At 38.3% G+C, this 22,446-nt stretch overlaps 1 protein-coding gene across 3 annotated transcripts in view; it reads right to left on the reverse strand.

The window, feature by feature from the left end:
* The window catches only part of POLA1 (DNA polymerase alpha 1, catalytic subunit), a gene marked incomplete at its 5' end in the record, with an annotated part of 297,636 nt that overhangs the window by 7,068 nt on the left and 268,122 nt on the right, over window positions 1-22,446 (reverse strand). The window lies entirely within an intron of this gene.

Below are 22,446 nucleotides of genomic sequence, written 5' to 3' on the forward strand. Positions count from 1 at the left end.
AATAGTTGGAACCATAGCTGGACTACAGTTTCCTATGAAGGTACTAACTAGGAACAGATCTTAGTGAAAGCCTTATCTGTTCCAGTAGATCATAGACATCCCCCAGAAAGAGGGTGTTCCAAGCCATCTCCTACATCCTACTCTTTCTCTACTTTGCAAGCAGATACAGCTTCAACTATTCTAGAAGCTCTCAGTTTTTCTTGGGTTCTATTTGTTCATGATTGACACACAATCCTCTCCACTTACAAATTACGCACATGGGAGATGTTATACCCCAAAACAATGAGCCATGTGCTTTATGAAAAAAAAAATCCCCATTTTTATTACTCTAAACCAAACAGTTATTCTGACAAAAATAATGGAAGAAAATAGAAAATGTCACAATTAGACATTTAAATGACTGATTATCATCAAACCCACTATTCAGAAAAAACTATGAAGGCAAATGCTGTACCAGATATATCTTTTGGCTGCATTGACTTTAATGTCTATGTAAAATGGATATTATCTGTGATCTAAATATTAAGAGCTGGGCGACTATGGTGGCACACACATGCCTGTAACCCCACCCCCATCCCCGGAATACACAACAAGATCATGTTTCCCAACAAAACACAAAAAATAAAAAGGAATCAACCAATCAGCAGCAGCAGCAACAACAACAACAACAACAACAAAAACCAAAAAAAGCAGGATGTGGGGGTATAATTCAATGATTAAATACTTCCTTAAGATATGCAAGGGCCTGTATTCAACAGTTAACATGCAATGAATAAATTATAGGGCAATTCAGCTTATTAGAGAAGCATCTATGAAGTCTGAAACACTACTTTCTCAGGTAATCCATGTCCAGATTCCTTTCTAAAAGAAACAAGATCTACATTTAAGCAAGACAGTTTGGAGACAATTCATTACACGCCAGTAGTCTTCATACTTCATTGATGTATTTTACTTGAAAAACACCCAGGATTTTCAGGGTGTCAAGGTTAGCACCCTTTTTTGTGTTTGTTTGTTTGTTGTTTGAAGACAGAGTGAGCCCTGGCTGTCCTGAAACTCAGAGAGATCCACCGGCCCCTGCCTCCTGAGTGCTGGGACTAAAGGCTGGCTGCTACCATCACCAACACCACCATCTAGCTTAAGGTTAACACTCTTTACTTTCTTTAATTGTACAAAACAACACATAGTGAATTTTTCCATTAAGCCAATGGATTTTTTTTTTCTCTCTTGGAAACCTGAAGACTATAGTGAATTACATCCCCAAATAGATCAGTGACACTTCAAACAGGATTCCCCACTAACTTCAAAACTGACCAATTATCTTGAAACCTTAACTGGCTAATCACCAAGATAGTCACTGCCTTTCTTTTTCCAACTCTCTTACTGAAAACTTGTTCTGGGGAGGTTAATAGGAGCCAACACTCTATTTAGGTACTTTAATATGGGCATCCTTTCTCCATGACAGTTAACATCAAGGTTCATTAATAAAAAAGCTGGAGGCTCTTGAGAACAGGTTGCCTCAGTGAAGTCATTGATAAATATAAGTTTAGGTGAATTTAATTTGATCTTTTAGGACATAGCAAAAACTTTGGTAGGATTGAAGTACAGACTACTAAAGTAAGTGGTTTCCTCTTGAAAGACCTGGTCTCCTTTAGGATTCTTCTTTTATAAGGCTGACCAACCACTGACCATATCGAGTGACTCCCAAATGAAGGGTTACTTACTTGAAGCAATAATATGATATGACATTTTATAGGCCATATTTCTCAATTAGAGAACAAAGGTTATCAAACTATGATTTCTTTTGTCAATAAAGTTTTAATGGGATACAACCATGCTCACTATGTTTATTTTGTCTACAGCTACAATGATGACACTGAACAACTGTAATCTGGTCATCAAAACTGGAGATTTCACCAACTGACCCTATAGAGAAAGAGTCTGTCAATATATGGTCCAGAGGGTTCAAAAGATGTAAGACCTAGCCTGGTATTCTGTTGCATGCACTGCTCAGAAGGCTGAGGTAGGAAGATCTCTTGATGGAGCTCAAAAACATTCTGGCAACATCGCAAGATAAGCCCAATGGGCTCAAAACCATCTTGGCAACACAGCAGACCCTCTGCCTCAAAAGCAAACAGCTCCCCTAACAAAACAAATACTAAATAAAAGCACCCTGAAAGAAATATTCTATTATTTTTATCATGACAATAATTCTATAGGTTGAACAGATTCTATATAGAAGAATCACCAGCTTCCTACGGGAACAAGACCAAACGGGCTCTCTGTAAGACCATACTGTTAGTTTATGCTTTCTCTAAATCCTCTTTGGAAAAGAACAAAAAGGGAAATCTTTTAACCTACTGTCTAGTTTGCTGTTTGTTTTCCTTGACAAAGTTACTTGACTAGATAACTCAGCTCAGCCTCAAACTTGTGATGATCCTCTTGTGATGGCCTCTCAAGTCCAGGGATTATACGCTTATAAGTATTGGCCACTCAGCCCAGCCTCTATGATATATCTTTAAAAAAAAAACAAACAAAACAAAACAAAACAAAACAAAAAAAACAAATAAGCACAACAATAACAACATAAAAAAGTCTCCTAAGCATACTCATACAAAGTTTCCCTTTTTGATTTGGGCAACTAAAAGCCTTTAGAATGTCATCTAGTGTCGGCATAGGTGTGCTAGAATAAACACACTCATATTTTCTGGGGGTGTACAATGGTGGTGGAGACAGAGATGGAACACATTAGGAAATATTGTATTTTACATTCCAGTCTATTCTTAAGGAAATGTATAACCCTTATAGTAAAGCCTAAGTCTTTGATCTGCTGTTTAGAAAAAGAAGCTTCTACCAAGGAATTCTTCCAAAGGAGTATGTAAGTGCCTAGAGAAAGTCGGCATCCCTATTTGTGATGCTTAATATGCACATTTTAAGCTACCAATGCATTTTCACTCTCATCATTTTTAACATATAGATTTCTTTCCTTTCCTTTTTGTGGGGCTAAGAATGAACACAGGACTTCCCATACTAGCTGGGCTATATTCCTAGCTCAAGGTAACTTTTCTATGCTTAGTCCAAAGCTAATTATAAACTGAGTCTATTGATTTGCAAATTGTTGCTATCCCTTTAAAGCTATGTCACATTTACAATTCAATGATTAAAAGAAAAGCACTGTGCTTTTTTTTTAACTGTACAGTTTTTGATTAAGTCCCAAAATTTTCAGAAGCCTAGGTTTGACCTATAGGCCTCATTTTGCCAATGGAAGTAGGGAGCTTCAGTGGAGATGGTAGTAGAGGTTGGGCAGAAATGCATAAACCACAATTCCAAAAGGAGGTAAAGCTAAAGAGCTAAAGTTAGATATCAAGGGTTATAACTGATTTCACACATGCATGCCACCACTCAGGCAATCTTTCCTACTAGTAGGACCATCTGTACAAAGGGTTTTATTTAGATTGTATAAGTGAATGGTGTTCACTATCGTTATAAATAGTAAAAGTATCACATCATCACTGTCTTTTTCTGGTGTCTGTGCATGTGAGTACATACATGCATGCATGTGTGTTAGATATTATAGACACTTCATGATAATGACTGATATGGTCCTTCTATGCATATTTCCATCATCAAACAACCATATCCTTCACTTGCAAATAACATGTGCTTTGGCTTTTGTACTTGTCTACTGGGCAATATTAAGTGTTCTTATTGGATGCCATGTATTTATCATAGGAAAGAGAGAGACTAAAAAAGTAAGCTAACATGTTTGTTATATTTCTCATGGGTTATCATTTTAATTGGAGAGAAAGATCCATAGGTAAGTAGATATGCCACACTTTAACACAGAAGCTTGAACTGTTGCTACAGACATGAGTAAGACAAAGAGAAAAATCCACAAGCCATCATATGAACATAGAGACATATTATTTAAAGATACATAGTTCAGAAGACTGAGTTGCTTTTATTACCACTGCAAAGCAGCCAATAAATCATCACTCAATTATTTTGGGCACAGACTGGAGTTATTTATGTAAATTTTTTAAAGTCTAAATTCTGAAGAAGCAAAGCAGGCTTGAAGTATATTGTTACTGCTATCCTCTAAATAGTCCGTCTATTGGCCTTGAATTTTAAAATATGACTCACTCCATAAAACATCAAACACAACATATACAGCTGCCATCTGTCCTATAGCCATAGTACATCCCTTTCATTCACAAGCAAAGCCAGCAAGGGGGGAGGAGACTGAGATAGAGAAAGGATAAATTCCACTTGTGCGATTAAAAAAAAAAAAAAGTAGAACAGTGAACCCAGTGGTTGAAAAGTGAAGATAAAAAGAAGAAAACAGTAATCTTGCTATAGAAACCAGAGAATTATGTTCCTGCTCTCCCCCTACCTTTTTTTTTTTTTGCTTTCACACTGTACAAACTCTAGCACCCTGAACAACTCACTCTCCTGCTATTTCCAGCACTTTAAAGAAACTTTTCAACATTTCTGCTTGACACATTTTTTCAACAGGGAGGTGAAGACAATAAGTAAACAGGTAGTGAAGGGCTATTTAGAGAGCTGGTCAGTCACAGTAATAATAAAGGGGAAAACCCCCACCCGAACAGAATATCCATCCTATGCGTGGCAGCCACAGACGGCACATGACCTCTGACAAACAGTTTTCAGAGTAATTTTAATGCTACTCTGGATTTAACTTGACTAACTGGTAGCAATTGAGCACATCTTTTTTTCTTTCTTTCTTTTTTTTGTGGCAGCAGTTATCTAAAATGCTACAATAACAGCATCAAAAGTAGAATGGTGGAAGATTGGTTTTCCATTGTGCTGCTGAACTGGCATAATGCCCACTTTAAAAGCAATTCACTGCTCATCACTGAAATCTGGCAGACACGACACTAAATGCCTTGAGGGAAAAAAAGGGACTTGAGAAGGGGGAACCCACTCCAACCACCACGCAAAGGGGCCTGGAGGGGGGAGAGTTCCACAGATGAGGAATCTGGGTGAGAAGAGAAAATTGCCAAATAAAAAGTTTATAGTGTTGCATGAAGACTCCCAACACGCTGTACTTAATTTGCTCGAAGATTTTGTCTACAGGTCTGCATTAGTAACAGCTGAACAAAACAAACCCAAAATATATATTTATGTTGGTTTATTGTTCTGATGAAGCAAAAACCCAGTGAGTTCCATCAATCATATGTCAAACACATCTTCCTCGTTTTATTTACCACCAAATATAATGAGTAAATATGTGATAATAAAACTCTTCTTTTTACATGGACATATACAATTTTTCCTCCTGCTAAATACAGGTAATGATTTAGGAAGCTTTCAAAATGTCTTTTTACTGTCAATAAAACTAATTCTGTTCCTATTTTCATGTGGAAAAAAGGCTTTACAAATGAAAATTCAAATTAAAATTCTGATTATAGTGTAGTGTGACAACACCTGTATTTATAATTTTACTGTCAGCTAGCTTGTAGTGTTTAACAATAGCTTGAAGTAGAAAAGTAATTGGAATTTGTCTGTAACATGCCAGATGACTGCATTGGGAACTTTGCTACACTACAGCAAATTTGGTTTGATGGCAAAATAACCTCATGGAGATTTCTACGACTCAAAGGTTGCTGGGGTGTTTGTGTAGGTGTGCTTCAGGTATGGGACCCATTCCTGGATTGAAGGATAAGAATTTGTATGAATGAGAAAATATTGCTCTGATCCTGACTCATGCTCCAGGCCCCTTACCTATCCTTCAGTCTCTCCCACAGCACAGATGTAATTTAGCTCCTAGATTTACTGAGAAAAACAAAGACCAGGTAAATAAACAACATCAACAGCATCCTGTTATTGTGGAATCAGACCACTGAGGCATTCTAACTGTAAACCCAACAGGAGCAGGTGGGATGGGGAGGGAGGCATCCTTGAGGATAGAGGAGCAATGGAGTGGGGAAGACAAGATGTTGACACTAACAAAAGAGGCAGGCTGATTACTTACCATTTGTCTAGGACTGCTCCTGACTGCAGAGCCAGGAGCACTAGATGTTTATTGTATTCACTGGTTTTTCAGTAACCACTGCTAAGTAATATAAGTTCCCACACAGATGCCTAAGATTTGCTATTTATCAAAAGATTAAGAGAAAACTTACACAACCCACCAATAATTTTACTGAAGCAGTATGGAGAAAAAATATTTAAAGCAGTGTTCTGCTGTCAACTTGAATCATTCAAAATTTATAAACACATGCTAATCCCCACACACAACTTGCCTTACTCTAGTCTACAAGTGAAAAGCCCATCTTTTTCATTATCCTAAAGAAGGGGGGTGGGGGGGAGAGCCACATACAAAAGAAAAGCAGAATGACAGTGATGTTTTAGTTTACACTAGATATGGCAACACACACAAACTGTCAAAACTATGGAATGAAAAAAGCTGTTATCAAGCAACTGTCAAGAGAGTCCTCTGAGATTTGGAAATCTTGTGTTTATTGTAACTACTGCACATTACACAAAGAAAGAAACATCCCTCTCCTTGCTCTTGCAGCTAAATATCATGCAAAAGAACACAGGCTTCTCCCTTAGTATTTAGATTAATTTTTCTTCCCTGTGTAATCTGGTGCTTGACAGAACTCCCCTCCTCCTAAGGTTTCTACAGTGTGATCAAGGTTCAGAGAGAAACTTGAAGTTCTATCAAACATTATTTCATCTCAAAAACCATCATCACCAGCTCATTTCATGTTGTTAAATGGTTGTCTATCCTGTAAGAGTGTAATCTCTTAACATCAAAATGCATAGTCTTCACTTGAATGATTTTCTGACTTAGTTCTACATAGGGAAGTACAGAGTTGAAAAGGCATAGACACTTACAATAAAATGATTTTAATTTGCGACTCTCTTTCCATCTCCCTATTAATGGATATAACAGAGAAACCCGAATCCCTAAAGGGAAATTACCATCTAATAAGGGGAAGAAATGAAAAAATGCAGGGTCAAGATCTCTTCCCATAGTGCATGGTATTAGTGGGGTGTAGCTCATTTTCCCATTCCAAACTCAAGAGGCAAAATGTCCCTCATAATCTCACCCGATTCTGTACTTGCTAAAGTGGCTTTTCACCTAAACAGAGGCAGTATCAATCCCAGTGTGACTCTTAATTCTTGTTTTAGGCTCCTGTGGCCCTGCTTAGCCAACTGTATGACAGGGCCTTGGTAATGGCAGCAGCTGCCTCATGATTAACATAAGCAAAAACACACTTTAGGTGTTTTAATTTTTATTATCCACATTTCCTTTACATGCAGGATGTACACTTTGTAAATAAGCAGGCAGCAAGACCCTCACTGTAGCATAGCTGCCTGACATAGGGTGAAATCAAATCAAGACACATTCTGTGTTTTTCTTAAAAGCTGTTTGCAAAAGATGAGCTGACATATAGACAAGAGTCAGTAATTTGGGGCCAAAGAGATTCTACTGAATGTTCTGTTTGCCATTTTCCCACCCTGCTTCTTTATATAGACAAAATACCTCCAGTGTATCTGCTCAGTGACAGAAAAGGAAGAGTCAACATGTTTTCCATGGCTCTTAGTTTTAAATAGGTTATAATGGTTACCCAATGCTTATAACTTACTTATTTTAGGTTTCAGTATCTTGGTATGACTCAGTCCAAAGCATTATGGGTCAGTTAATGTTTGATTTGTAATAAAAATGGCCTAGAAACAATGTCAGTTTTGTAAAAATTAAGGTAACTGCTTAACAAAGAAAAGGCAAGTTCTTTTAAAGCAGGCAAGCCATTGTGGATTTTAGTAAGCAGAAAATTATTAATATTAATTACTAATAAAAGAAAAAAAAGACACTTCCGGCTCAGTTTCATCAGGACCAGCGGCCTGCCCACAGATCACTGGGTGCTCAGAGGAGCCGCAGTAGGGCTCTCCATTCTAAGAGGAGGGGTGAGTCAACTTCTGCCCACTGTTTACCCTGGGAGAGGAGCCTCAGAACTCTCATGGAGAAGGTGGGAGTACAGCCTGGGAGAGCACACTTGTAGCCCAAAGCCACACTCCGCCCAGCTTCTTGAGGACTGAGCACTGCCATCGAAACTCGGCCTACAGAGAGAACATCCAGGGGCAATTTTCCTATGGAGACCACGGATCCACAGACCGACAAGAGAGACAAGCTCCAGTAAGAGACAACAAGATCACCTAGCACCACCTATAACAAGATGGCAAGAGGCAAGTGCAAGACTCTAAGAAACAGAAACCAAGACAACCTGATAACATCAGAACCCAGTTCTCCCACCACTGCAAGAAGTGGATATCTCAACTTACCAGAAAAACAAGATTTAGACTTAAAATCATAGTTCACGATGATGTTGGAGATCTTTGAGAAGCACATGAATTAAACAATTACAGAGAAATATAAGGAACAAGTTGAAGCCCTTAAAGAGGAAACACAAAAAAATCACTTAAATAGCTACAGGAAAGCACAAACACCCAGGTGAAGGAACTGAAAACAAAAGTAGAAACAATGAAGAAATCACAAAGGGGGACAACCCTGAAGTTAGAAAAGCTAGGGAATACACCTGAAGTCATAGATGGCAGCATCACCAACAGACTACAAGAGATGGAAGAGAGAATCTCAGGAGCAGAAGATAACATAGAAATCATTGACACAACAGTCAGAGAAAAATGCAAAACTCAAGGATTCTAACCCAAAATATCCAGGAAATCAAGGACACAATGAAAAGACCAAACCTAAGGATAATAGGTGTAGAAGAGAGAAAAGATTCCCAACCAAAAGGCCCAGTAAATATCCAAAATATTATAGAACAAAACTTCTCTAACCTAAAAAAAGAGATGACCACAAACATACAAGAAGCCTACAGAACCCCAAATAGACTGGACCAGAAAGAAATTCTTCCCAATGCATAATAGTCAAAAGAACAGATGCTCAAAAGAAAGAAAGAATACTAAAAGCAGTAAGAGAAAAATGACAGGTAACATATAAAGGCAGACTGATCAGAATTACACCAGACTTTTCAACAGAGACTATGAAAGCCAGAAGATCCTAGACTGACATCATACATACCCTAAGAGAACAAAACTTCCAGCCCAAGTTACTGTATCCAGCAAAACTCTCAATCATCATAGATGGAGAAACCAAGATATTCCAGGACAAAACCAAATTTACACAATATCTGTCCACAAATCCAGCCCTACAAAGGATAATAGATGGAAAACTCCGCCACAAAGAGGAAAACCTTACCCTAAGAAAATCAAAAAATTAATCTTCCTGCAACAAACACCAAAGAAAAAAAAACCACACAAACATAATTCTACCTCTAACAACAAAAAAGCAGAAAACAACAATCACTATTCCTTAATATCCCTTAACATCAATGGACTCAATTCTTCCCCATCAGACTGAATATGAAAACAGGACCCAACATTTTGTTGCATACAGGAAACTCATCTCAGCAACAAAGACAGGTACTACCTCAGAGTAAAAGGTTGAGAAAAACTTTCCGAGCAAATGGTTCTAAGAAACAGGCTGGAGTAACCATTCTAATATTGAATAAAATAGATTTTCAACCAAAACTCATCAAAAAAGACAAGGAAGGAAAATTTATACTCATCAAAGGAAAAATCTATCAAGATGAACTCTAAATCCTGAACATCTATGCTCCAAATACAAGAGCACCCACAGTCATAAAAGAAACTCTACTAAAGCTCAAAGCATATATTGCACCACACACAAGAATAGTGAGAGACTTCAACACTCTACTCTCATCAATAGACAGATCATGGAAGCAGAAACTGAACAGACGTAGTGAAACTAGCAGAGGTTGTGAACTAAATAGATTTAATGGACATCTACAGAACATTTCATCCTAAAACAAAAGAACACACCTTCTTCTCAGCACCTCATGGCACTTCTACAAAATTGACCATATAGTCGGACACAAAACAGGCCTCAACAGATACAAGATCGAAATAATCCCATGCATGCTGTGGGATCACCATGGACTAAGGTTGGTCTTCAATAACAAGAACAACCAAAAGCCCACATATACATGGAGGCTAAACAATGCTCTACTCAGTGATAGATTGGTGAAGGAAGAAATAAAGAAAGAAAAAATGTTCTAGAATTTAACGAAAATGAAGGCACAACATACCCAAACTTATGGGATACAATGAAAGCAGTGCTAAGAGGAAAACTCATAGAACTGAGTACATCAAAATAGAAACTGGAGACAACATACACTAACAACCTGACAGAACAATTGAAAGCTCTAGAACAAAAAGAAGCAGATACACCCAAGAGGAGTAGACAGGAAGAAATAATCAAACTCAGAGCTGAAATCAACTAAATAGAGAAAAAAAATAACTATACAAAAAAAAAAAAAATCAACAAAACCAAGAGATGGTTCCTCGAAAAAAATCAATAAGATTGATAAACCCTTAGCCAGACTAACCAGAGGGTGCACAGAGAGTATGCAAATTGACAAAAATCAGAAAGAAAAGGGGAGACATAACAATAGAAACTGAGAAAATTCAAGAAATCATCATATCCTATTACAAAAGCCTATACTCAACAAAACTAGAAAATCTAGAGGATATTGACAAATTTCTGGACAGACACCAGGTACCAAAGTTAAATCAGGATCAGATAAACCATTTAAACAGCACCATAACCCCTAAAGAAACAGAGGCAGTCATCAAAAAGCTCTCAACAAAAAAAAGCCAGGGCCTTGATGGGTTTGGTGCAGAATTCTATCAGACCTTCATAGAAGACCTAATACCAACACTCCAAATTATTCCACAAAATAGAAACAGAGGGAATACTACCCAACTCATTCAAAGCCACAATTACGCTCATACCTAACCACACAAATACCCTACAAAAAAAGAGAACTTTAAACCAATTTCCCTCATGAACATTGATGCAAAAATACTCAATAAAATTTTTGCAAGCCCAATCCAAGAACACATCAAAATGATCATTCACCTCGACCAAGTAGGCTTCATTCCAGGGATGCAAGGATAGTTCAATATATGAAAATCCATCAATGTTATCCACTATATAAAAAAACTCAAAGAAAAAAAAAATCACATGATTATCTCTCTAGATGATGAGAAAGCATTTGACAGAATGCAACACCCCTTCATGATAAAAGACTTGGAAAGGTCAGGTATTCAAGGCTCATATTTAAACATAATAAAAGCAATATACAGCAAACCAGTAGCCACCATCAAAGTAAATGGTGAGAAACTTGAAGCAATCGCAGCAAAATCAGGGACTAGAGAAGGATGTCCACTCTCTCCCAACCTATTCAATATAGTACTGGAAGTACTAGCCAGAGCAATGAGACTGCAGAAAGACGTCAGAAGAAATACAAATTGGAAAGTAAGAAGTCAAAGCAGATGATATGATAGTATACTTATGTGACCCCAAAAATTCCACCAGAGACCTTTTCAGCTGATAAAATACCTTGGTGTGACCCTAACCGAGCAACTGAAGGACCTGTATGACAAGAACTTCAATTCTCTGAAGAGGGAAATTGAAGAAGACCTCAGAAGATGAAAAGATCTCCCATGCTCATGGATTGGAAGGATCAACATTACAAAAATGGCAATCTTGCCTAAGGCAACCTACAGATTCAATGCAATTCCCATCAAATTTCCAACTCAGGTCTTCATAGAGTTAGGAAAAGTAATTTGCAAATTCATTTGGAATAATAAAAAACCCAGGATAGCAAAAACCATTCTCAACCATTCTGGGGGAATCACCATCCCTGACCTCAAGCTGTATTGTAGATCAATTGCAATAAAAATTGCATGGTATTGGTACAGAGACAGGCAGGTAGATCCATGGAATAGAATCGAAGACCCAGAAATGAACCAACACACCTATGGTCATTTGATCTTCGACAAAGGAGCAAAAAAATTCAATGGAGAAAGGACAGCCTCTTCAACAAATGGTGCTGGTTCAACTGGTACTCAGCATGCAGAAGAATGCAAATTGAACCCTGCTCATATCTTTGTTCAAAGCTCAAGTGCAAGTGGATCAAAGACCTCCACATAAAACTAGGTACACTGAAACTATTAGAAGAGAAAGTGGGGAAGAGCTTAGAACACATAGGCACAGGGGAAAATTTCTTGAACAGAACACCAATGACTTATGCTCTAAGAGTAAGAATTGAAAAATGGGACCTCATGAAATTGCAAAGCTTTTGTAAGGCAAAGTTCACTGTCAAAAGGACAAAACCACAGCCAATAGATTGGGAAAAGATCTTTACCAATCCTACATCTGATAGAGGGCTAGTATTCAATATACACAAAGAACTCAAGAAGTAAGACTCCAGATAAACAAATAAGCTCATTAAAAGATTAAAAGGGAACAGAGCTAAACAAAGATTTCTCAACTGAGGAATGGCTGAGAATCACCTAAAGAAATGCTCAACATCTCTTGACATCAGGGAAATGCAAATCAAATCAACCCTGAGATTCCACCTCCTACCAGTCAGAATGGCTAAGATCCAAAACTCAGGTGACAACAGATGCTGGCGAGGATGTGGAGAAAGAGGAACACTCCTCCACTGCTGGTGGGGTTGTAAGCTGATACAAGAACTCTGGTCATCAGTCTGGTGGTTCTTCAGAAAATTGGACATAGTACTACCTGAGGACCCAGCTATACCACTCTTGGGCATATACCCAAAAGAAGCTCCAACAGCTAACAAGAACACATGCACAACCATGTTCATAGAAGCCTTATTTATAATAGCCAGAAGCTGGAAAGAACCCAGATGTCCTTCAACAGAGGAATAGATATAGAAATTGTGGTATTTATACACAATGGAGTACTATTCAGTTTTAAAAACAATGACTTCATAAAATTTGCAGGCAAATGGATTGAACTTGAAGTTATCATCCTGAGTGATGTAACCTACTCACAAAAGGAACACTCACGGTACACACTCACTTATAAGTGGATACTAGCCCCCAAAGCTCAGAATACCCAAGAAATCATCCACAGAACTTATGAAGCTCAAAGAGAAGGAAGGCCAGAAAGTTGATGCTTCAGACTTTCTTAGAAGAAAGAACAAAACATTCACAGGAGGAAATACAAGGTCAAATAGAGGAGCAGGGATTGAAGAAAAGATCTACAGATGCTGCCTCATCTGAAGAACCAAGCACCTCATATGCAACCACCAAACCCAATCAGTATTGTTGATGCCAAGAAGTGTTTACTGGCAGGAACCAGACATGGATGTCTCCTCAGAGGCTCTCCCAGAGTCATATAGATACAGATGAGGATGCTTCTAGCTAAACATCAGACTGAACACGGGGACCCCTGAGAAAGCGCTAGAGAAAGGACTGAAATAGCTGAAAGGTTTGCATCCTCATGGGAAGAACATCATCATCAACCAGCCAAGGCACTGAGGTGGAGAGGGAGATTGGGAAAGGGAGCACCTTCATGGAAGTAAGTTGAGGGGGTGGAGGGAGGCGAGTCGGGAAAGGGCATAACATTTGAAATGTAAATACAGAGAATATCCAATATAATTGAAAAAAAGGGAAAAGAATACTGGCATGATTTATCCCATGTATTTCTTACTATTGTTTTATGTTAGGTGACCAATTTACATTTACTTAATGCAATCAAAAATCATGTTGTATGCAATTATCTCAATACCAACCAGTTCTCTATGAATAAAATTTTATTTGAAGTAAATAATTAGAATATTTCCAGGTTGGCTAGAAAGATAGCTTAGAGGTTAATAGTGCTGGCTGTTCTTTCAGAGGACCCAAATTTAATTCCTATCACTCATGTGGCAGTCAAAACCCATCTTTATTCTAGGTCCAGGAGATCTGATCACTCTCAGTCTCTATGTACACCAGACATGCATGTGATATACAAATATATACGTAGGCAAAATACCCATACATATAAAATTATCCATATCCAGGGAGATGGGACAGCCAGTAGCTTGGTGACGATAGTTGGATTCTTGGAACTCATGTAAAAAGCTGGATGTGCAGGCATGCACCTCTAACTCTAGCATCCTACATTGAAACAGAATGTGGATAGGAATCATCTAAAGGTGACTGGCCAGCTAACCTGGTAGCAATGCAAGTAAGACCCTACCTCAACAAGGTCAAAGGAGAGAAGTGACTTCTAGAAGTTGTTTTCCGGCCTGGCTTCTACATGTGCACCATGGCATGTATGCACTCTCTTTCCCAACACTTCCGTCAGCTAGGTGAGGTAGTATGAATCTATAATCTCAGTATTCAGCAGGTTGAGGCAGGGGGCATGCTGCAGGTCAGATGCCAACCTTGATTACACAGCAAGAATCTGCCTTAGAAAAACAATAACTTCTTTATTTACCCCCCCCCCCCAATAAAGGGGGGAAACCCCACAGCCTATTGTAATTGTAATCATACTCAGAAGGATTACTGTGAGTATCAGGTCAGTCTAGACTATACTGTGGGTTTAAAGCTATCCTGGGCTTTTTCAGAAACACCAAAAATAAAATTTCCTCACAATATTACCAAATTTCAATAGGTTTTACATGATAAAGAGCTATATATATACTGGTGAAACTATGAGAAACGATCCACCTAAGAAGCTGTAGATACAACTGTAACAAATTTAGGGTAATCATTTTGAGTTATTTTCAAAATGTATAAACTATTAGTAATATCCATATTATAGCTAAGTTTAAAACGTGCTCCAGAAAAAGACCGGGCTTAAATCCTGATTCTGCCATTAATTTATTGGGTGGTCTTGGGCAATCTTAACTTTTCTGTACCTCAAGTTCTTCATTTATAATGGAGGAATAATACTGTCTTTCTAGGTTTGCTGAAAATTAAAGATAAACTATACATAGAATAGTGTCTAGCATTTTATACATTAAACTATTACTATAAGCATACTTACATTTTACATACTTATTTTTACATACCTATATACATACATATTTTACAGTTTGAATCATGAGTCTTACCTAGAATCTAATGAAAAGGGGAAAAAAGGTACAAAGAACTTTTTCCTATCGGACCCCTACAAATCTTCTATGGAAATATTTTAAGGCCATTGGATTTTACGAACACTGTGGAGTGGTGAAGATTGGTTGTAAGCATGATGAAAGCCATACCTTTAATGTTCACTCCTACACTGTGCCAAGAGTACTAGACACACTGTGTCAAGACTGCATGTGAAAGTCTGAGTTTTCCTTTAGCTTTATCCACTCCCATCCCCACCCCTGACCCCAATGCCAGTAACAGGATTTTCTTCTCTAGGGAATTTGATCAGCTCATGAAAAAAAAAAACTCTCAAATTACTGAAAAATTATAATCATGACATATGTCAGGAACAAGCAAGGCTCGTTAGAAGCGAAAGGCAATGAGTTCACTGGCTGTGATGATTTATGTTTGTAATCCTAGCACTTGATGACAGGCAGAAGGATCAAGAATTTAAGTTTAACCTTGGATACTCATTTCCACTGGAGGCCAGCCTGACCTACATGTAACACTGTTTCAAAACAACAAAAACACACCTACCCTCACAAAAGAAACTTGGGGTAGGGTGTAGGAGAGAAAGTGGAAACATAAAGATTAAGGAGTTCAAAGCCAGTCTGGGTTACAAGAAACAAAATCAACCAACCACCCAACCAACCCATGTTACTTAATATATATAAAAAAAAGGTCTTGAGTTTTATCTTTAGCACTGCAAAATGAAAAAGTAAAACATGATTACAGAAATCATGATGAGGAAATGAGAAAAAGTCTTTTCTTACTGTCCCAGAGTTCCTGTATGTTCTATTGTGTATTTTTCTTTTCTTTGGCTAAGTAATCTAATTCTTTCACATTGTTCTCAAGATCTGATATTCTCGATTTCACTTCATGCAATTTATTGGTGATAGCTTCCTCTGAGCTTTTTCTTTGACTTTCTGAGCTTTCTTTCCATTTTGAGTTTAGTTTAGTTTTTTTTTTAAATTCTCTTTATTAAATTCCAACTTCATAGCTTGAATAGTTTTCATTATTTCATTCAACTGTGATTTTTTTTTCAGTTTCCATTTAGGCATTTATTTATATCCTCTTGGAGGTCCTTGAACATATTTATAGTTGCTATTTTGAAAGCACTATCTTGTTCATCAGCTAAGTTGCTTTCCCCAGGGGACATTATGGTAGAAGTGGTAATTTCTGGAGAAGACAGATTTTCTTGGTTATTTGTGTTGTTTGTATTTTTCCTTTTTATTTATTCTTCTCTCATATTAAAACCCAACTCACTGTCACCCCCCATCTCCTCCCCCACCTTCACCTTCCCTTGCTGTTTGCATTTTTGTGGTGGGACCTAGACACCTGGAGCTTTAGCACTGGTGGTGGTGTTTTGCTATGGATATCTGGTCTCATCCTGACTATTTGTCTCTTTGTTAGTACTCTAACCTGTAAGATTGTGGATCAGCTGAATGGTGCTCAGGGTTCAGTTTTGTGGCCATTTTGTGTAGTCTCAGATCAGCTATGGGTAGATACATTTTCTGAGCGGAAGAGCACATTTTTCTTTATGCTTAGAAGATTCCCACTGTTAATCTTCAGAAATCTGTGGAGGGCTTACCAGGTTATACATGTGGACTTTGTATGGCAGAGGCTAAGGTCATGGTGACTGGGGATATGGTTACACTGGTAGTGTTCTGTGGGAGTATGATGCCATCCTATCTTTAGGTGGGGGTTGGTGGGGTAGAGGACTGGCAGGGGGGTCCCTATCTGGTGTCAAGAACCTGGACACTATGAGGTCTTAAGGCATCTTGGTAGACTGGGTGGCAGCCTGGCTCTGAGGGTGGGGTAAGAGTCCCTACCTGGGTTTCAGGACTCCATGTGGTCCTAGAGCAGTAGAGTGGGTTGGGTCGCTAGGAGCCAGGCAGGAGGACTGGTTCTAGGGAGAAGTGCTCCCTAGCTGGAGTTAAAGTTAAATGACTCCATGCAGTCCTGGAGCAGCAAGGTGAGTGGCTGGAGGGCCAGTCTCTGGTAGTCCCTATCTGGGCTTCAGTACTTGCATTCCTGAAACAGTCAGCAATTTTATTTAGCTTGCTTTGAGGCCACAATGCCTTCCCCAAATAGTCAAAAGATGTTCTGGCAGCGTAGCTGTTTAGAATAGGGTTTTATATCAAGAACCTCTTCACAGTAATGATTAAAACTCTCTGATCCCTTTAGTTTTATATATGCTAGGCAAGTGCTCTACCATGACGTTACATCACTGGATTAAAATTTAAAACAGAATTGAAGAGTAAAGCAATTATACTGGAATGCATTTATCACAGTATTTAAAAAGCTTAACTGTAGTATAGTAATGTGTGTAGTATAGTAATATTAAGGTATTGCACATAAAATGTAGCACTGTGGCAAGTGAAATTTCAAAGCAATGGTATTTTAGTTATCTCTAACAACTATACTGTGACCTGAAAATGTCCTCAATTCTACTGGTGACTAAGTCACAGATACTGCTAGTACCAAGGTATTTTGAGGCCTCTGTTAATACCTGAAGAAGGCTAAATACCAATTAGAAGATTTGTGAAAATGCAGATATGTTTCATTTCTCCCATTCCTGATGATGGATCCCTTAGTCTAGAGTTGCATTTCTCCAAGTGTGGGGGTATGATGGAAGTAGGGAAGACCCCGAGTCTCAAGATTTTGCTAAACTTTCCCTTGGAGACAAAAATCATCCTGGTGGAGAACCAATGCCTGCCACACATTCACATATAATTAGCATGTCTCTGTTTACAGAGGCCTTTTTTTATGTGTTCCCAATAAATATCAGGGCTCTTTTGGGGGAGAATTTTTTTCTAGTACAAAAATGATACTGGCTACTTTTCACAAATGATATGCCTATTCTTGAAGGGTAGCATTAATGGCAAAAAAAAAAAAAAAAAAAAAAAAAATCAGAATAGAGATGAAAAACTGGGCCCAGGAATACCCATTCAAACTCTTAGTTCATGATCTCTTGCTTGCTCTTTTTAAAAATGGGCACTGACAGGAGATGGAATGGTAATAAGACACTGGCCATAGTGGTTTTCTTTTGGTCGGTGACAGAAGCCAAAATAATGTAGATGGTCACTTTAGAAAGATGGTAAGTTCCAGGGAAGACTCCTGACTAGGTGAAGTCATGAAAAAAGCAAATGTGAGTAACAAGAGGGAAAAATGACTTACCTTGCATGGATAAGGCTGGAGAGGGAGCAGGTTACTACAGGCTCTATCCTTGGAATCGTAAGGAAGGAAAGAGGATCTGCTAGAGTCATACCATGACAAAGGTCAAAAAGAACTCTGAGGTGGTTAAGAACACTTACTGGTCTTGCCAAGAACCCAGGTTAAGTTTCTAGCATCCATATGGCATCTTACAATCATTAGAAACTCCAGTTCTAGGGGAAATGATATCCTCTTCAGGCTACTGATGGGCACCAGGCATGCACATAGACATACATGCAGGGGCACACACAGATACCCATTAAATTAAAAAAAAACTGACTCAGAATACCAAAGTGAGTTGCTTTTCTATGGACACAGCTCAAAGCTGGTGGGAATAAGCCAGTTACAAAATTTTGAGTAAGTCCCTTAATAATATCACATGATTTTTTAAAAAAACAGATATACCAATAGACATTACCTACTTGCTCTCTGGTGGAAACAGAAGCTTCTTTGTTTACTAAAGTTCCTTTTCTACCACTGAGCATGAAAGAATGACAAGGAAAACAGAAGAACTAGATACCCTGTCAACTATATCTGCTAATTATCATCAAGCCAGTTAACTGTCAGTGGAAACAGTAGGACTGGTCTCACAAGCTTCAGCCTCTCAGAAAAGGTTCTTTACAAAATTCTCTCATTTTGTCAGAATCAATCAGAAGGTTTTATTAGGACCTTGGTTATATTAGCGTAAGCTATAAACTTATAGCAGCCATTTTATGACAACTGGTCTCCTTCCCTGTCCAAATAGTGAGCCCATACCAATTCATTAGTACAAGGTTCTGCTGCTGGCCTTCACCGGGTATTCAGAATTGTTTCAGAGAAGGACAGATACATTCTGACCACACTATGGCCACGACAAACAGAGAAAATCCATCTCCCACAAAAGAGAAAGGGCATAGAATAATGTACCTGTGAGAAAATGAAGTGGGAGACAGGGACAAGGCAGGTGGCTGTCTAGGCCCTGGGTTCTGATAGTCCCTGAACTTTTTCTTTTTGGTCATAATGACTGCTCTTTTTTACTTCTCTTTTGTAAAATATGCCTTATTACATAGCCCAGGTAGTCTTCCTACCTCAGCTTTCTGAGTACCAGGGTTACAAGGTTTTGTTTTGCTTTTTAAACTTAATTTTAACAATAGCTGGTGTCTCATATGATTCCAATTTCACTATCTGACTGGAGCTTTTTGTAATTCTGATGAATGGTAAGAGATGGGCACCTCTGCTTTATTTCCTGAGCTAAGCACATGGCAGTTTCTGTTGTGTGTCTGATGTGAAGGGTGCCAATGGCTGTTCAGTATTCAAAACAGTCTTTTCTAACTGTGGGGCATTCCATAACAGAGAGGGCTCAAGACTGAGTAGATTCCATAGTAATCCCTTTCAAGTGGGACTTCTATGACATGGGTTCTCTGGAAAAATAGCAAATACCACTGAACCATATTCCCAGACCCTCTTGTATTTTTATACTGAGCCACAATGGTTTCTCAGACAGGCTTTGATGAGCTGGCTTACCCCAGTGCAGAGGGATACTGAAGTTTTTGTTCAGGTAAGTGTTAATGAAATCAAATTAGTTTGTAATTAAGTTAATCTGCTGAAAATGGACGGGTAAATGATTTCTAAAATAAAATGGGTTGAAGTTAATATGCAAATACTAAAACCCCCTGGTCCTTATCCATACCCATAGCTACTTTTGTGTCTTCTGTATATGCCTACCAGGTGCCTTAAAATACTAAAAATACACTAATGTTTTTTAAAATTACTTACATACCTAAAGTGTGTACATACCTAGTAGCAAGTATTAAGAATCTCAGTAAAACACCAAATGCTAGGTTACTGTTAATTTGGATGTGCAATGCTCCCCAAAAGCACATGTGCTATTACAGATTTAGTCCCCAACTAGGTACAAAACCTTTGGGAGGTAGTTAAAACCTTTAAAAGGTAGAACTTGGTGCAAGGTCTTTTTGTGTTTTGTTTTGAGATTCACTCTATGTAGCCCTGACTGTCCTAGAACTCACTATGTAGACCAGGCTGGCCTCTAATTCACAGAGATCCAATTGCCTCTGCTTCCTGAGTGCTGGGATTAAAGGCTGTACCAACACAGCTTGGTTTAGCATAACATCTTGTTTATCAAGAGGACAAAAGGGGTGTACCTTTCAATGTGCCTGTAGGCCTTCAACATCTTCGTTTTTCTTTTTGAGAGATGATCTCATATAGCCAAGGCTGCCCTCAAACTCATTACGTAGCTGAGGATAAGCATACTTCTGATCGTCCATTGTATTTGGACATGTGCCAGCTACCATGCTAGTTTATACACGGCTGGGATTGATCGAACCTATGACTCTGTGCATACTAGGCAAGCACTGACCAAATTATATCCATAGCCCCCCTCTTTTTCTCTTCTGCATCCCAGCAAGGAGGTGTGTGGCCTGGCTTTGCTATCCGCTCCACCAAGCTGTCCTGTTCTGCTCCAAACCAAAAGCAAAACAGATTGTAGATCAAATTCTAAAACCTGTGAGTCAAAATTAACCTTTTATATTTATATTTTATATGTTGATGAATATCAAATATTTTTGTTACCTTAATGTGAAGGTAACTTACTTGGGGGAAAAAAAAAAACAAAAACAAGTCCAGAGAGTAGAAAAGCATGGCATGGTGGTCTCCTTTTTCTTTGTGTGGATGGATATATATCCATATCTGATGGAGCACACCTATGAGATTGCTTGGGTAAATCCACTTCTAGTCTGGACCTTTGAGGTAGAAAGACACATCAAGATCTTGAGGCAGAAAGCCACAACTTTAATCTGGGCCACACCTTCTGCTGGAAGTCTATTTTATAGTGATTCTCAACCTTTCTAATGTTTTGACCATTTAATATAGTTCCTCCTGTTTTGGTGACCCCCAACCATTAAATTATTTATGTTGCTAATCTGTAACCATAATTTTATTATTGTTATGAGTCATGCTTTAAGTATCTGACATGCCAGGATATCTGATATGCAACCCTTATGAATTTTTTTTTTTGACTTCCAAAGGGATCTTGACCTATAGGTTGAAAACCACTGCTATATAAGGACATGGAAGAAGCAGCTTTTACTCTTTGCCCACTTGCCCTTGCCTGGATAGCATATCCATTCCTCTACTAGCATTGAAGCCCACTCCTTTGGGATTCTAACATATGCTGAGGACCAGCTGAGACACCCAGGCTCGTGGAACGAGCAACTACTAGATTCTTGGGCTTTCCATTCACAGCCAGAGGAGACATAACTAGAAACTAGAGAACTGTGTTAAGCAGGTTCAATGGGATACCTGTGATTTGGGGTAGTTTGTAGTAAAAGGGCTCTATCTAACTCATCCCAAGTACAGCCCATAGTTTCTAAGTCAATAATACATTTCCTGTGGAGAGCTGTTAATATCAATCCTTTATGGTGGGACCTGATTCCCTGTGAATGAATCTATGCAGTCTTAGGAATATAAACTTTAACATGACATAAACAGCAAATCATTACAGCTACTTAATGGTCAGCATACAAATAGCTACTTGGACATCTATGCATGATAAGGCTAGACTACAAAGATATGACAATCCAAGGAGGAGTGTAAGAGAGAGCTGGGGGTGGAGGATGCATATTACTTTGTTTTATATGCTTCTCTATTCTATTCTAAACACACAGCTTTTGTATGTAAAATAGTTTAAAATGTCTGATTTTTAAATAAAAATGAACATGTCTCATTCTGTGAAAGTTCTTTTGGCGCTGGAGCATATCACTCATTGTTGTTTTAGATTGACTCCATTAGAGCTGCTCTCATTGAAAACAAAACTAAAAAAGGTCACTCCATTAATCATGACATTTACAGTACAAGAGAAGGAGCCCCCTTCCTTATCTTCTGAAATACAAAAATTCAACACCAAAATGTTATTAAATCGAGTTAGCATTATCAGTAAAAAATATGCTCTATTTCCTATTATTTATGAAGCCCTATCCTTTTCTTTCTTACCAATTACATTCCCTATCATTTCCAAAATATACAAACTGTTTTCAATCAACAGATTTCTTTATTACAGTGTGCAGCATGCTTGTTACTGCCTCTTCTATATTGAATCCTTGATTGGACAAGCATTTTGAATTTAACTCGGACTATGATTGCACATATCAAACAAATTAAGGCTGTCAGTCTCTTTTGGAGACCATCCTTTATACATACTACCACCGAAGAGCACCCTAAGTGTATGTG

Source organism: Micromys minutus (genome assembly GCF_963924665.1).
Source record: "Micromys minutus genome assembly, chromosome: X".
NCBI classification, from domain to species: domain Eukaryota; kingdom Metazoa; phylum Chordata; class Mammalia; order Rodentia; family Muridae; genus Micromys; species Micromys minutus.